Source organism: Saccopteryx leptura, chromosome 3 (assembly GCF_036850995.1).
Source record: "Saccopteryx leptura isolate mSacLep1 chromosome 3, mSacLep1_pri_phased_curated, whole genome shotgun sequence".
Taxonomy (NCBI): Eukaryota; Metazoa; Chordata; class Mammalia; order Chiroptera; family Emballonuridae; genus Saccopteryx; species Saccopteryx leptura.
Genome location: NC_089505.1, coordinates 340,752,000 through 340,766,393, shown reverse-complemented (window position 1 = coordinate 340,766,393; position 14,394 = coordinate 340,752,000). Strand labels below are relative to the sequence as shown.

Genomic DNA, 14,394 nt, shown 5'->3' with positions numbered 1-14,394 from the left:
AGGCTCTAAAGAAAAACCAGTTCCTTGCCTTTTCTGGCAATCAGCTTCTGAACGCTACCCACGTTCCTTGGCTTATGGGTGCATCAATCCAATCTTCAAGAACAGCATCTTCAGATCTCTCCATGCTGCACCTCATATCACCTTTTCATGTGTGTGTGTAAGTAAAATCTCCCTCTACTGCCCTCTTAGGAGGATACAACTGAGTACATTTAAGGTCCACCAGATAGATAATCTCCCTATATCAAGATCCTTAATAAATTACATTTGCAAAGATGCTTTTTCTTTCCTGCCATAGAAGCTTACTCACAGGTTTAAGAATTAGGACATGGATATTTTTTGAGGAGCCCTTTTCAGCCCCCCATTGACAATATAAAAGTAGAATTATAGGCCAGTGGTACAGATAGAAATGGATACAAAAATCTTAAAATCTTAAAGTAAATCCTAAATTTCAAATATATATAAGAAAGAAATGAACAAAAAAACCTATCATGACAAAGAAAGAATTACAATAAATGCAAAAATAGTTTGATATTTAAAAATACATTAATGGAATTCACCACATTAATAGATTAAAGTAGGAAAAAAGTGATACCGATAATATAAAAACACCATTCAAGCATTCATAAAATGCAAGACTCATTCATGTGAAAATAAAATCTAGCAGATAAGAAACAGAAAAGTAATGTTTAAGTCAGATAAAGGATAACTACAAAAATTCTGTAACCAATTCTTCACTTAAGGATGAAAGGGAAGAGCATTTTGTTTAAAGTCAGGAATGAAGGAAGGCTCTCCTGTCACCACGTCTATTCATCATTGTCCTGGAGATCCTCCCTTAGTAAATCTTACACATGAAACAAGAAAAAAGATGAAAAAAATACTGTACTTCTCTTAACACTATATGATTATGAGCACCATCTGATTATGATAGAAAATTTTAAAAATTATAAATATTAAAAGCATTGAAGGATTTGATGAGTTTCCTAGATCAAAAATGCAAACCAAAATAAAGAGCATTTCTGTACACCACTAATAACAAAATACAAACAGTTAATTTAAAAAAATTTGAACTACTGTTACAAAGAAAAATTGCATGCAAAAGTCTAAAAGGAGACGTAAGTGGCAAGATTACTACTCTGTTGTGATGAGACTACAAAATAATAATTTACAAAATTCAATGCAATTTTAATCAAAACTCCTACTATTTTTCATGGAATTTATCAAGCTAATTCTAAACTGAATATGAAAGAGCCAAGTTAAGAAGAAAATCTAGATAATTCTGAAGAGAAATAACAATTTGAGGTGGACTTGCTTTACTTCCTATAAAGTGACAGAAATTAGAATTATTAGGAGACAAAGGATAAATAGAACATGGAGCTTAAGAAAGGCTCTAGATACAGACTCTCATATATGTCAATGTTAACATTACAAATCAGTGGAGAAAAAAGTGTATTATTGAATTCATATAACTGGGAAAACTTGTTCTCCATGCTGAGGGGAAAATAGATTCACATTGCACACCACATAATAAAAATCTATACCAAACATATTAAACACTAAAATATTAAAGTCAAAAATTCAAAACTTTTAGAATAAATGTCAAGGAAATTTTTATGAAGTCAGAAAAACAAAAGATTTCTTAACATAAATATATAAAACATACAAAGTGTTAAAAAGGTAAATCCTACTGTATCAAGATGTTTAAACATTTTGAATAGTACAACAGTAAGGTAACATAAAGTAAAAAGAGCAACTGCAATCTGGGGGAGACTTTATTGTAGTGTATACAGTTAACAAAATATATGCATTCAGAATATAGAAGGAACTGGCATATTTCAATAAGAAAAAAGCAAACATCACAGTAGAATAATAGGACAAGGAATGAATATACAATTCCACAGAGAAACCCAACTGGACAATAAACAAATAAAAAGGTGCTTAACATCACCAGCCAAAAAATGCTAATTTGAAACAGTTTATTCACACCCATCAGTTTGGGCAAAATTTTAAGTCTGACAATAACAAGCATTAGAGAGGAAGCAGAGGAACCAATACAAACATTCCTCTCAGGATTATAAATTATTTTCAACCAGTTTGGAGAGGCATTCTGCAATATCTAGTAAAACTAGAAAGAGCCACCCAGATGCTCCATAACCCAGAAATATTAGAGAAATTCTCACACAGGCAAAGGAAGACATAAACAGGTATATTTATTGAGTACTAGTTCTCTTAGAAAAATAATTTAGATAACCCAAATCAACATGTAAATGAATAAACTATAGCATATTCATGCAGAAGAATTATATTCATCAGTCAAATTAATAAATTAGATTTCGATAACTCTCAGAATATAATTAAACAAAGAAGTTTCAGAAAAATCAATACAATGTGCTCCAATAATATAAAGTTTAAAACCTCGCAAAATAATACCATAAATGGCTTAGCAGCATATATGGATAAAGTTAAACTGTACAAATAAAAATGTGTGGAATGATAAGTATTCAAGATAATTGTTACATCTCTAAAAAACCATATCTGAAAAAATTTTAAGATTTCTATAACTGGTTGGTATTATCCTCTAAATGTCTCAACATACAGTGTGTCCGTAAAGTCATAGTGCACTTTTGACCGGTCACAGGAAGGCAACAAAAGACGATAGAAATGTGAAATCTGCACCAAATAAAAGGAAAACCCTCCCAGTTTCTGTAGGATGATGTGGCAGCATGTGCGCATGCACAGATGATGACGTAACACCGTGTATACAGCAGAGCAGCCCACAGCCATGCCAGTCGAGATGTGGACGGTACAGAGGAAAGTTGAGTGTGTTCTGTGGCTCGCTAAATTCGAATCCGTGACCAAAGTGCAATGTGAATATCAGCGCGTTTATAACAAAGCGCCACCACATAGGAATAACATTACTCGGTGGGATAAGCAATTGAAGGAAACCGGCAGTTTGGTGGACAAACCCCGTTCTGGGGTGAGCCCACATCAAACTGCACTGAATAGGTATGAAACTGGGAGAGTTTTCCTTTTATTTGGTGCAGATTTCACATTTCTATCGTCTTTTGTTGCTTTCCTGTGACCAGTCAGGAAAGTGCACCATGACTTTAAGGACACACTGCATTTTAAATATTTTAAAATAAAAAAGAGAGAAAAGAAAAAAGTGGGGTGAGATTAGAATGTATAATAAGTAGGAATGTCAAACAAGTGACTAATTAAGGTTAATTAGACTAGAGAAAATATTTACTGATAATGATAATTACACTGAAAAAAATAAGTGCCTGGACTGTGGCAGCACAATGGATAGACCTGGAATGCTGAGGTCACCAATTTGAAACCTCGGCTGGCTGGTCAAGGCACATACAAGAAGCTACTACTACGAGTTGATGCTTCCTACTCCCTTTCTCACTCTCCCTCCTCTCTCTAAAATCAATAAATAAAATCTTTAAAAAAATAAAATGTGTAAACATTAATTAATTGAAAACTAATTACTAAATTTTCATACAAATATAAATTTTTAAATAAAATATGTAGCATACTTTCAGGGAGGTTTTATGGAAGGATATGTATAACAGGCGATTATATCAAAGGTAAATTAATTGTTCATATTTTGTAGTGTCGGTTTTATTTTCCTTTTAATCAAAACGTGATATTTTATAAACTTTCTGTTCTAAATTAAATTTTATCAAAAAACTAAAGAAGTGGCTGCCAAAATAAATTAATCATTAAAAAGAATTTAATTGGTTAGGGTTATTATTGAATAAGTAATTGTTGCCTTCATAATAAATATTTGACTTTTAAATCTTATTTTAATTTAGAATTGTACTTTAAGCTTATTTCTCTAAGTGATTTTTAAAGAAAAGACAACTTTTAAAACGTAGGTGTATTCAGCAAGATTAAGGAAAGTGAACATTTCTGCAGTAATTATGTTTTCCCACTAGACTGTGCTATAGCATTTTGTTCAAACTGGACCCAACAGCTTCTTTGCATTTTATACTACTTTGTTTACCTGTTTTTGCCCATAAAATTAAATTTCAGTTAAAACTATAATAACTTTAATAAAATTTAAAAATGAATTCAAAGTGTATCATTACAGTATTCACATTACAAAATGTGATATTAATTATAATATTTTCCATTGTATATTGAACTAACTAAACATTCAATAGAGTAAATACAAATGTACTACCAGTTAACAGTTTCCTTTTTCATCATTTAGAAGAACTTAAAGGTTATGATGTATAAATTATAGAACCACAAAATCATTTCAATAGATTTAAAGTAAAATTAAGCAAGTTTATTTTTTCTTAAAATCAAAAGTATACTCACCTAGAAGGTTTCATTTAAAATAAAAAAACAGGACATGATTATTCCTGAAGAGGACATCATATATATAAAAAGAAGGGAACCAGAACATAATTACATGAAAGTTAACAGATAGTAAAGATGATGATGCTGTATCCAATTTGAAGAGAACTGGAAATGTAAAACTAGAAGGAACACAAAGAAAATACTAACAAAAAGATACTGATATGGAAACCATTAGAACACTCTTGGGGAAGAGAAATTTTTAAGGAAGGGGTATTTTTTCAGAGAACAAGTTCAAAGTATAAAGCTTCATTTACCTATTTGTCAGATTATCACTAGTACTTATTAAAACCTTTAAGGTTAGTGGACAAAACTATTTGGGATCCTCCACTGTTTCTTCCAAGTAAATTTTCAGAAGCCACGGACTACTAAACAAACTTCCTTTTGCAAATCGTGTTTCTTGCTCCTGAAACTGCTAAAAAGCAGTATCATCACTAACCACATACAGTAAGCAGTCTGACCTACTTTAAAGTAGATTCAATGTACAGCAAGTCCAACTTCACCCACCCAAGGGAGATTTACTATTCTAAAAAAATAAACTATCACAACACTATCAAAGCACAAAATTAAAGCACAGTCTTTAATACAGGGATACAGGAGTCGGGAACCTTTTTGGCTGAGAGAGCCATAAACGCCACATATTTTAAAATGTAATTCAGTGAAAGCCATACAACGACCCGTGTACATTACGCATTATCCAATAAAAATTTGGTGTTGCCCCAAAGGACAGCTGTGATTGGCTCCAGCCATCCGCAACCGTGAACATGGGTGGTGGGAAATGAATGGATTGTAATATATGGGAATGTTTTATATTTTTAACGTTATTATTTTTTTATTAAAGATGTGTCTGCCAGCCAGATGCAGCCATCGAAAGAGCCACATCTGGCTCGCAAGCTATAGGTTCCCGACCCTTGGTCTATGCTTAAACTTCAGTGAATTTGTATTTTGACTCATCTCAAACTGAACACGACCAAAATTGAATTCCAGAACTTACCCTAAAAATGCTCCATTTACATTCTCTTTTAGCAGTTCAGGACAACTCTCCACCTTCCCTGTTTGTCTTGGGCCAAAAATCATGGAATAATCTTCTCCCATATCACACATACATTCCTCCAGAAAATCTTTTTGGTTCTACTTTTAAAATGTATCTACAGAGATGACATCTCACCACCTCCACTACAAACCACCCTAATCTAAGTCACCAACATCATCTGCCCAAATTACTTGAATAACCTCATAAATGTAATTTATGAGGTTCTCCGCAACTCCACTCTTTTCTTATTCTCCTTGTTAATCTATCGCAACAAGGGTCAAAATAAACCGTTTAAATTGTCTTACAATATAAGTTATATCATTGTCACTTTTTTGTCAGAACCTTTAATACTACCCATTTTGCTCAGAATAAATGCCAGAGTCCTCACAATGATCCCCAAGGTCCTCTGCTATTTCACTCTAACCTTATTTCTTACAATTCTGATCCATCTGCTCTGCTCCAGACACAGACTTCCTTATTCTTCTTTCAACATGTCCAGCATTCTCCTAATGTGCCATTATAACTCCCTCAACCCTTTCAGGTCACCGTTCAACTGTCACTTTTCAAGGCCGTACAAACTAAAATATCAACACCACTCAAAATTAAGTGTCTCAAATTTTAATTTTCTCCAGGAGCAGATGGTCACTTCTCTTGTGTACTCTTGTGGAAAAATGGCTGGGGTTAAGACTGTGGTCCTGAGACAAGTCTTTTGCGCAGGCTTTAGAATGCTAGGTCCTGCGGGGGCAGAACGCTGCCCTTGCAAGCACTAGAAAAGATTGTTTAAAGGACAAAGCTGATCCCTATGGCCTTTCCTTACATACCTGAAAGACATTAGTTAACTACCCTTCTCTGCACCTGAACCCAGGCTCTGTTAATTTACCTAATGAGCAAAGAGACCAATAAATTTGATGAGGCTGCAGTGATCTGGGCTCTCAGTCCTAGAGGCTGGGAGTCCCCTGTACCCATCTTTCTCTGTATATTGTGTCTTGTGTATGTTTTTTCTTCAGTTCTGCATCACCTTCCTTTCATGCACTCCCATGGCTGAGCTGGTCTCGGCATACTTTGACCGGGATATCCATATGCCAGGCCACGGGTGGATGCTCTATCCACTGAGACAATCGATCAGGTCCCATATCTTCTAATATTTATCTCATTTGTTATATGCATCTCCTAATCTTTATTATATGTGGCTTAAGTGTCTGTTTGTTGCCGATAGCTTATTGGTTGCTTGCGTAACTGTACTAGCCAATGGGGTGAAGTTGCCAAGGCATTCAAATAGTCCCGCCTTCTGGCATGCCACTTCAAAAATTGAGGTTAAAGATTGGAGCAATTATTATGCTGTTAAGAAATCTTAACACCAGAAGGGGTCTTTGCAATGGTACAAGACTAGAGGTTCTCCAATTGAAAAATAATGTCATAATAGCTAAGTCTTTGACTGGCTCCTCTAAAGGTGAAATACATGTCATTCCAAGAATTGATTTGGCTCCACCTCAAACAGGGTTGCCATTTCAATTGAGACATAGACAATTTCCTGTAAAACTTGCCTTTGCTATGACCATCATAAGTCTCAGGGCTAAACACTTAAGCATGTTGGCATTTTTTTACCTGAGCCTGCATTTGGACACGGTCAACTTTATGTTGCCTGTTCAAGAGTTCGTGAAAGAACGGATGTAAAATTAAAAATAATTGATGGTCCTCTGCAAGGCAAGCTTAAAAATGATGGAAAGATCTACACAAGAAATGTTGTGTACAAAGAGATCTTTGACATGTGAATTAACATTTTATTATTTAAATCACCTTTATTTATTGAGCTAGCGGTGGCTCTTAAGAAATGTACCGCCAGTGGTTTCCTTCATTGCACTCTACTTTAAGCAATTAAGCAAGTAGAAGGGGGAAACCCCGTGGGGCAGTAAGCAAAGGGGCGTCCTCGCCGCCTGCCCTGGGTAATTCAGTTTGAATTAGCAGACACCTTTGCACAAATCATTTTAATTACAATTTATAATATCTAGAACAGCGGTCATTTCGTATGACCACTGGGCTTTCTAGTTACAATATATCCTCCGGGAAGGCAAGAGATGTTTGACTATTTTAGTTTACTGCTATATTCCAAGTCCCTAGAAAATACCAAAATGTGTCCAAGGAATGAGTGAATTAATATATTAACAATTAACAATAAGCATATTACAATAAAGAATTATAAATTTTCTCAGCAAACTTCTATAATACAAATATCATGAGCTTCAAAATATTATCTCTAAAAAAATAACGTTTAAGATCTTTCCAAATGCAAGTATTATTTGTGTGTGTGTGTGACAGAAACAGAGAGATTGAGAGAGGGACAGATAGGGACAGACAGGCAGGAATGGAGAGAGATAAGAAGCATCAATTCTTTGTTGTAGCTCCTTTAGTTGTTCATTGACTGCTTTCTCATATGTGCCTTGACCAGGGGTGGGGGGGGAAGCTACAGCAGAGGGACTGACCCCTTGCTCAAGCGAGTGACCTTGGACTCAAGCCATCAACCTTGGACTTCAAGGCAGAGTCTATGATGCCACTCACAAGCCAGTGACCCTGCGCTCAAGCTGGTGAGCCCATGCTCAAGCCAAGAACCTTGGGGTTTTGAACCTGGGTCCTTTGCATCGCAGTCTGATGCCCTATCCACTGCACCACTGCCTGGTCAGGCAAAGCAAGTATTATTAAAAAATATATTTGATCAAAATATTTGCTTAATAAAATTCAAAATACAGAAATAAAGTATTTTAAGATTACTTTTATGTACACTAAGATTTAAATATTTAAATGAAAGTAAAATATGTATAGCTTAGCTCAGAGGTTTCCAAACTTGTTCAATAAAGGTCCTACTTTTTTTTTTTCCTGAAGTTGGAAACAGGGAGGCAGTCAGACAGACTCCCGCATGTGACTGAACGGGATCCACCCGGCATGCCCACCAGGGGGCGTCGCTCTGCCGCAATCAGAGCCATTCTAGCACCTGAGGCAGAGGCCACAGAGCCATCCTCAGCACCCTGGCAAACTTTGCTCCAATGGAGCCTTGGCTGCGGGAAGGGAAGAGAGAGACAGAGAGGAAGGAGAGGGGGAGGGGTGGAGAAGCAGATGGGTGCTTCTCCTGTGTGCCCTGGCCGGGAATCGAACCCAGGACTCCTGCACACCAGGCCGACGCTCTACCACTGAGCCAACCGGCCAGGGCAAGGTCCTACTTTTGATGTATTCTAATTGATTTTAAAATCTTATTAGGTCTTTTATGGGCATAGGTGGAGAAATCACACTAATGTATTTGTCTATTTTGGAGGTAATAAATATGTTTATCACCTGGATTGTGGTGATATTGTTTTCATGAGTTCAAACCCATTTGTATACGTTCAAATCCATCAAATTATATATATTAAATGTGCAGTTTTTTGTATAACAATTACCCTTCAATAAAACTGTTTTAAAAGTTAAAAATAAAATAGTGGAAATTGCCCACTATGATGAGTTGGATAAATTGAGAGCTGCAAAATGGTGTACTATACCTGTGCTTCTCAAATTATAATGTGCGCTAGCATCTCCAGGGTACCTTGCTAAAATGCAGATTCCAATTCCTAGGTGGAAAAGAAGATTCTGAATTTTTAACAACCTCTCGGATTCTGCTGCTTCTGCTGGTCTACAGACCACACTTTGACTAGCAGGACTCTGCGGTAGACTGGACTGTAAATACCTCTAATCTAAACCCTGGTTCTACCAGGAACACCACCACCCAACCACTATGAACACTGTTGCCGCTGCCACTGCTACTTACAACAATAAATAGCATTTTTGTTATTTCTTTCTGTGACAGGCACTCTTCTAATTCTTGTGTATTTATTATCTCATTTAGTCCACATTAATTCTTTTCAACTTATAAAGGAAGAAACTAATGACAGAGGTTAAGTCAGGTAGACAAGGTGTTCTGCTGAGAAGTAATGTAGCCAGATTTCAAACCTCAGTCTTTTATGACCAAGAGATATAAAATTTTTCATGTGCAGTCCATCTTCACTCTCATATAGCAGATGATTTTGATACTCAGTGTCAAATTTCCTTGGCTTACCTCTGATTTCAGTCATAGCTGTGGAGGACAGTGGTGGCAGCAACTGAACCCAAAAGAACTTCACACCCACTGGGATGGATATAATTGTTTTAAGGCTGTTAGCAAGGTGTTAGCAAGGCTGTAAGATGTTGTAATACTTGTACATAGATGACAGAAATATAAAATGGTACAATCACTGAAAAACAGTTTGAAGGTTCTTCAAAAACTTAAAACATAAAATTACTTTATAACCCACTACTAGGTAATACTCAAGATACCAGAAAGCATATCACAGAACAACTTGTAAATGTAAGTTTCTAGCAGCTTTATTCATAACAGCCAAAAAGTATAAACAACTCAATATCCTTCAATCGGTGAGCAAATAATGTGATATATTCATACAAGGAGTATTAATCAGCCATAAAAAAGAATGAAGCACTACTTCTTGCTACAACACAGATAAGCTTTTAAATTATTATGCTAAGTGAAAGAAGCCAGACACAAAATGCCTCATATTATACAAATACATTTATATGAAATGTCCAGAATATGTAAGTCCACAGAGAAAGAAAGCAGATCAGTAGTTTTCTAGGTATGGGGGAAGGAAGAGACTTCTAAGGGGTGCAAGGTTTCTTTTCAAGGTATTAAAAATATTCTAGAATTAGACAGTGATGATAGTTGCACAACACAGTGAATATAATAATTTTTAAAAACTGCCTGACTAGATAGTGGCACAGTGGATAGAGCATCGGACTGTGACGCAGAGGACCCAGGTTAGAAAGCCTGAGGTCACCGGCTTGAGCTCAGGCTCATCCGGCTTGTGTGTGGGATCATAGACATGACCCCATGGTTGCTGAATTAAGCCCAAACATCACTGGCTTGAAGCCCAAAGGTCGCTGGCTTGTGCAAGGGGTCACTCACTCTGCTGAAGGCCCCCAGTCAAGACTGATATGAGAAAGCAATCAGTGAACAGCCAAGGTGCAACAATGAAGAATTGATGCTTCTCATCTCTCTCCCTGCCTGCCTGTCCCTCTATATTCCTCTCTCTGTCTCTTTTGCTAATAATAATAATAATAATAATAATAACAATAATTAAATAAAAATAAATAAAAAAGCCTGATCTGTGGGGCACAGTGGATAAAACATCGACCTGAACACTAGAAATACAGGTGTATTTCCTTAACGTGGTAGCAGAAGTAGGACTAAAAGGGCATTTCCTTAGGTTGGTAAAGTTTATATATAAAAAATCCTCAACAAAGGTTATACTTAGTGGAGATGTTTTTGATCCATCTGATCAAATAAAATTGTTTTCTCAAATAATTCCTTAGAACACATACTACTATGTTTCCAAGATAAAAATAAACAGAAGATTCTAAGATAACAAAACCATAAGACAAATAAACCCAAAATATAGATGCTTATTGTTTGTCAAATGATACAAAGGAGACTTCAGTTATGCTGTATAATACTGATAGCTGATAAATTGTAAATCAACTATTATGTTAGCTTTTTAGTGTAGAGTGAGCAAATTTTAGAGCTATTGTCAAATCAGACATCACCTCAATGGAATAAAAACTGCACTAAATAGATGTTAGCTGGTAAGCCCATGAATGTAATTTTATTAAACATTTATAGATAGCACTATGTAGAATTCATAAAATCACAGGAGGCATTGTTCAGCAGACTGTGGCAAAAACTATGGTCGACAGAAGATACTAAAGACCAAGTGATCTCTATTAGTTTCCAGTTATTCCCAGTTACACCAAGAACAGTATAACTGATTAAAATACACACAGAAATTTGCCCAAGAATTAATCAGTGAAGACATTTAAAAAATGTGAATACCCACATTCAGGTTGTTTTGGACTTAGTTGGCAATGTATACAAGGATCTTAAGGAATGGAGTTGACTGAGTGAATCACCAAAAAACAGCCTTATGGATAATACTGGTATTTTAAATCTTACATTGAGAACATTCATATTAAGAAACTTCCCCAAAAGTTGAGTCCTTACTTGAGAATCAGATGCTATCATTAAAATATGAAATATTACTATAATATTAATGTATAATGTTAAATCTTTTCAAGTGACGTGTGAATAAATGTCCACATAGCTTTTGTCACATTAAGAAATCACATTTAGATTATCAACAGATGTATATTATCATGTTTTTTAAATTGAAAATGAGACTTTTTCAGAATGTTTTATTTGGCTAATTGGTTTGATGACAAGAACAACCTTTGCCTATTAACTCATATGCTCCATATTTTTTATAAACTAAAAAAGCTAAAAATGCAATTTTAAGATAGTTATAAAAATAATTTAAAGCATGTAAAAAGGCAAAATAATTTTATCAATATAAATTGTACTTAGCACCATGAATAATGCTGCAATGAATATATGAGTGCATATATCTTTGGAAATAACTGTCAAACAAAAAAAGTCAAGAACCATATGATTTCACTCATATGTGGGATATAAAACTGAGAGCAACAAATGAACAAACAAAAACCACAAACAAACAAAAACTCATAGACACAGACAACAGTATGGAGGTTACCAAAAGAAAAGGGGTGGGAGAGTAATAAAGGGTAAAGTGGGTCAAATATTTGGTGACAGAAGTAAATTTGACCTGGACTGTTAAACACAATGCAATATATAGATGCTGTATCATAGAACTGTACACTTAGAGCCTTTATAATTTTATTAACCAACACCACCCCAACATTTTTACTATAAATAAATAAATTGTAATTGTCAGAGGTACTAAAACTAACATTTTCAAAATCCTTTTTAGTATATTGATTTAAACAAGGTGACTTTAAGTGAAAAATTAGTAAAAATAAATAGTCATTTGGTAAGTTTTGGTAAAGGCAGGGGTAGTCAACCTTTTTATACCTACTGTCCACTTTTGTATCTCTGTTAGTAGTAAAATTTTCTAACCATCCACCAGTTCCACAGTAATGGTGATTTATAAAGTAGGGAAGTAATTTTACTTTATAAAATTTATAAAGCAGAGTTACAGCAAGTTAAAGCATATAATAATAATTACTTACCAAGTACTTTATGTTGGATTTTCGCTAAGTTTGGCAGAATAAATCTTTATAAAACAACCTACTATAGTTAAATCTATCTTGTTATTTATACTTTGGTTGCTCCGCTACCGCCCACCATGAAAGCTGGAACGCCCACTAGTGGGCAGTAGGGACCAGGTTGACTCCCACTGGGTAAAGGCTTTGTGGTATGACTCCTGGAAACTGAAAGACTGAATCACTAACAGTAAAAAAACATTTTGCAAACCTCGTGATTTCAACTCTTTGCTTTGAACAAATTAAAGGAAAACCTAAACAAAATGTCATATAATATATAACTTAAAATGAGTTGTGACAATAGATTACTACATCTGCTGTCACAAAACTTGGACAGAATTCAATGGAATGAGTGAATTATTATAACCAGACACCTATTCACACCTAGCCATTAACATGAACAAATTTCCTCAGTACTTGCATCTATAAAAATAAAGGAAATATAAACAGAATTGATGTTAAATGCCATCTCAGTATATAATAAGTAATATTCATAGATGGATTCATGAACAAAGTTTGAAAGAAAACCAGTCCCACCCACCTTACTAAGAAATTAATTTCTAGTAAAATTTTCTTAATTTTAGCAGTGCACTATATTTAATACTTTTAATTTAAATTTTAGTTATGTTAATTTATGCAATTTTGAATTAATAATGACCTAAATGAGTGGTCAGCTGATATATACAATTATAATTTAAAATAATTTTGTGGATAATTTACTATTACTGTTAATAATTATAATTAAACTTAATTCATTAGAAATTTTTCAAAATTTTATATATTTAATTTGATATGCATATTTTATTGAAACAATATAGGAAAGTGGTTTTTTTAAGCATTTCTAGTTAAAAAAAATCTATCACATGAGGATAAAAATACCATGAGAAAAGTGGAATATAAATACATTTTCAAGGTAACACAATTCCAACTGCTATAAATGAGCTCATAGTCTGTTTGATTTTTAAGGATAATGGAAGTTCTCAAGCTAATATGAGCTTTAGATTCTACTGTATGAATTTTTTTTTTTTTTTCTGAAGCTGGAAACGGGGAGAGACAGTCAGACAGACTCCCGCATGCGTCCCACCGGGATCCACCCGGCACGCCCACCAGGGGGCGACGCTCTGCCCACCAAGGGGGCGATGCTCTGCTCCTCCAGGGCGTCGCTCTGTTGCGATCAGAGCCCCTCTAGCGCCTGGGGTAGAGGCCAAGGAGCCACCAGCGCCCGGGCCATCTTTGCTCCAATGGAGCCTCGGCTGCGGGAGGGGAAGAGAGACACAGAGAGGAAGGAGAGGGGGAGGGGTGGAGAAGCAGATGGGCGCTTCTCCTGTGTGCCCTGGCCGGGAATCGAACCCGGGACTTCCACACGCCAGGCCGACGCTCTACCACTGAGCCAACCGGCCTGGGCCTCTACTGTATGAATTTTTAAAGGAGCTATAACAGCTATATTGTAAAATGTCGGTATTAACAGTATGCTAGAAATTATACCATTTGCAACCATTTAAACATGATAAAAATGTTAGATATCACCTTAAAAATATGTGATGAGGTAATAAAAAGTTTTTAAAGTTAAGTTAGGGGTTCAAAATAAACACTTTCCAAGATCAATGTCTGAACTGATAACATTCAGCCTCCTTCATTCCTGACCCCCAGACTAAGCAAGTTCAAATACAGGCAAGGAACTTAAATAGGCATATCTCCAAAGAAGATATACAAATAGATAATAAGCCCATGAAAACATGCTCAATCTCACTAATCATTAAGGAAATGCAAATCAAAAGTACTGCAGGATACCACCTCACACCCAGTAATTAGTATAGCTACTACAAAAATAATAACAAAAAGTATTG

General features: G+C 35.3%; 1 protein-coding gene across 35 annotated transcripts in view; it reads right to left on the bottom strand.

Annotated features, from left to right (window-relative positions):
- The window catches only part of RIMS2 (regulating synaptic membrane exocytosis 2), a 644,704-nt gene that overhangs the window by 463,784 nt on the left and 166,526 nt on the right, over positions 1 to 14,394 (bottom strand). The window lies entirely within an intron of this gene.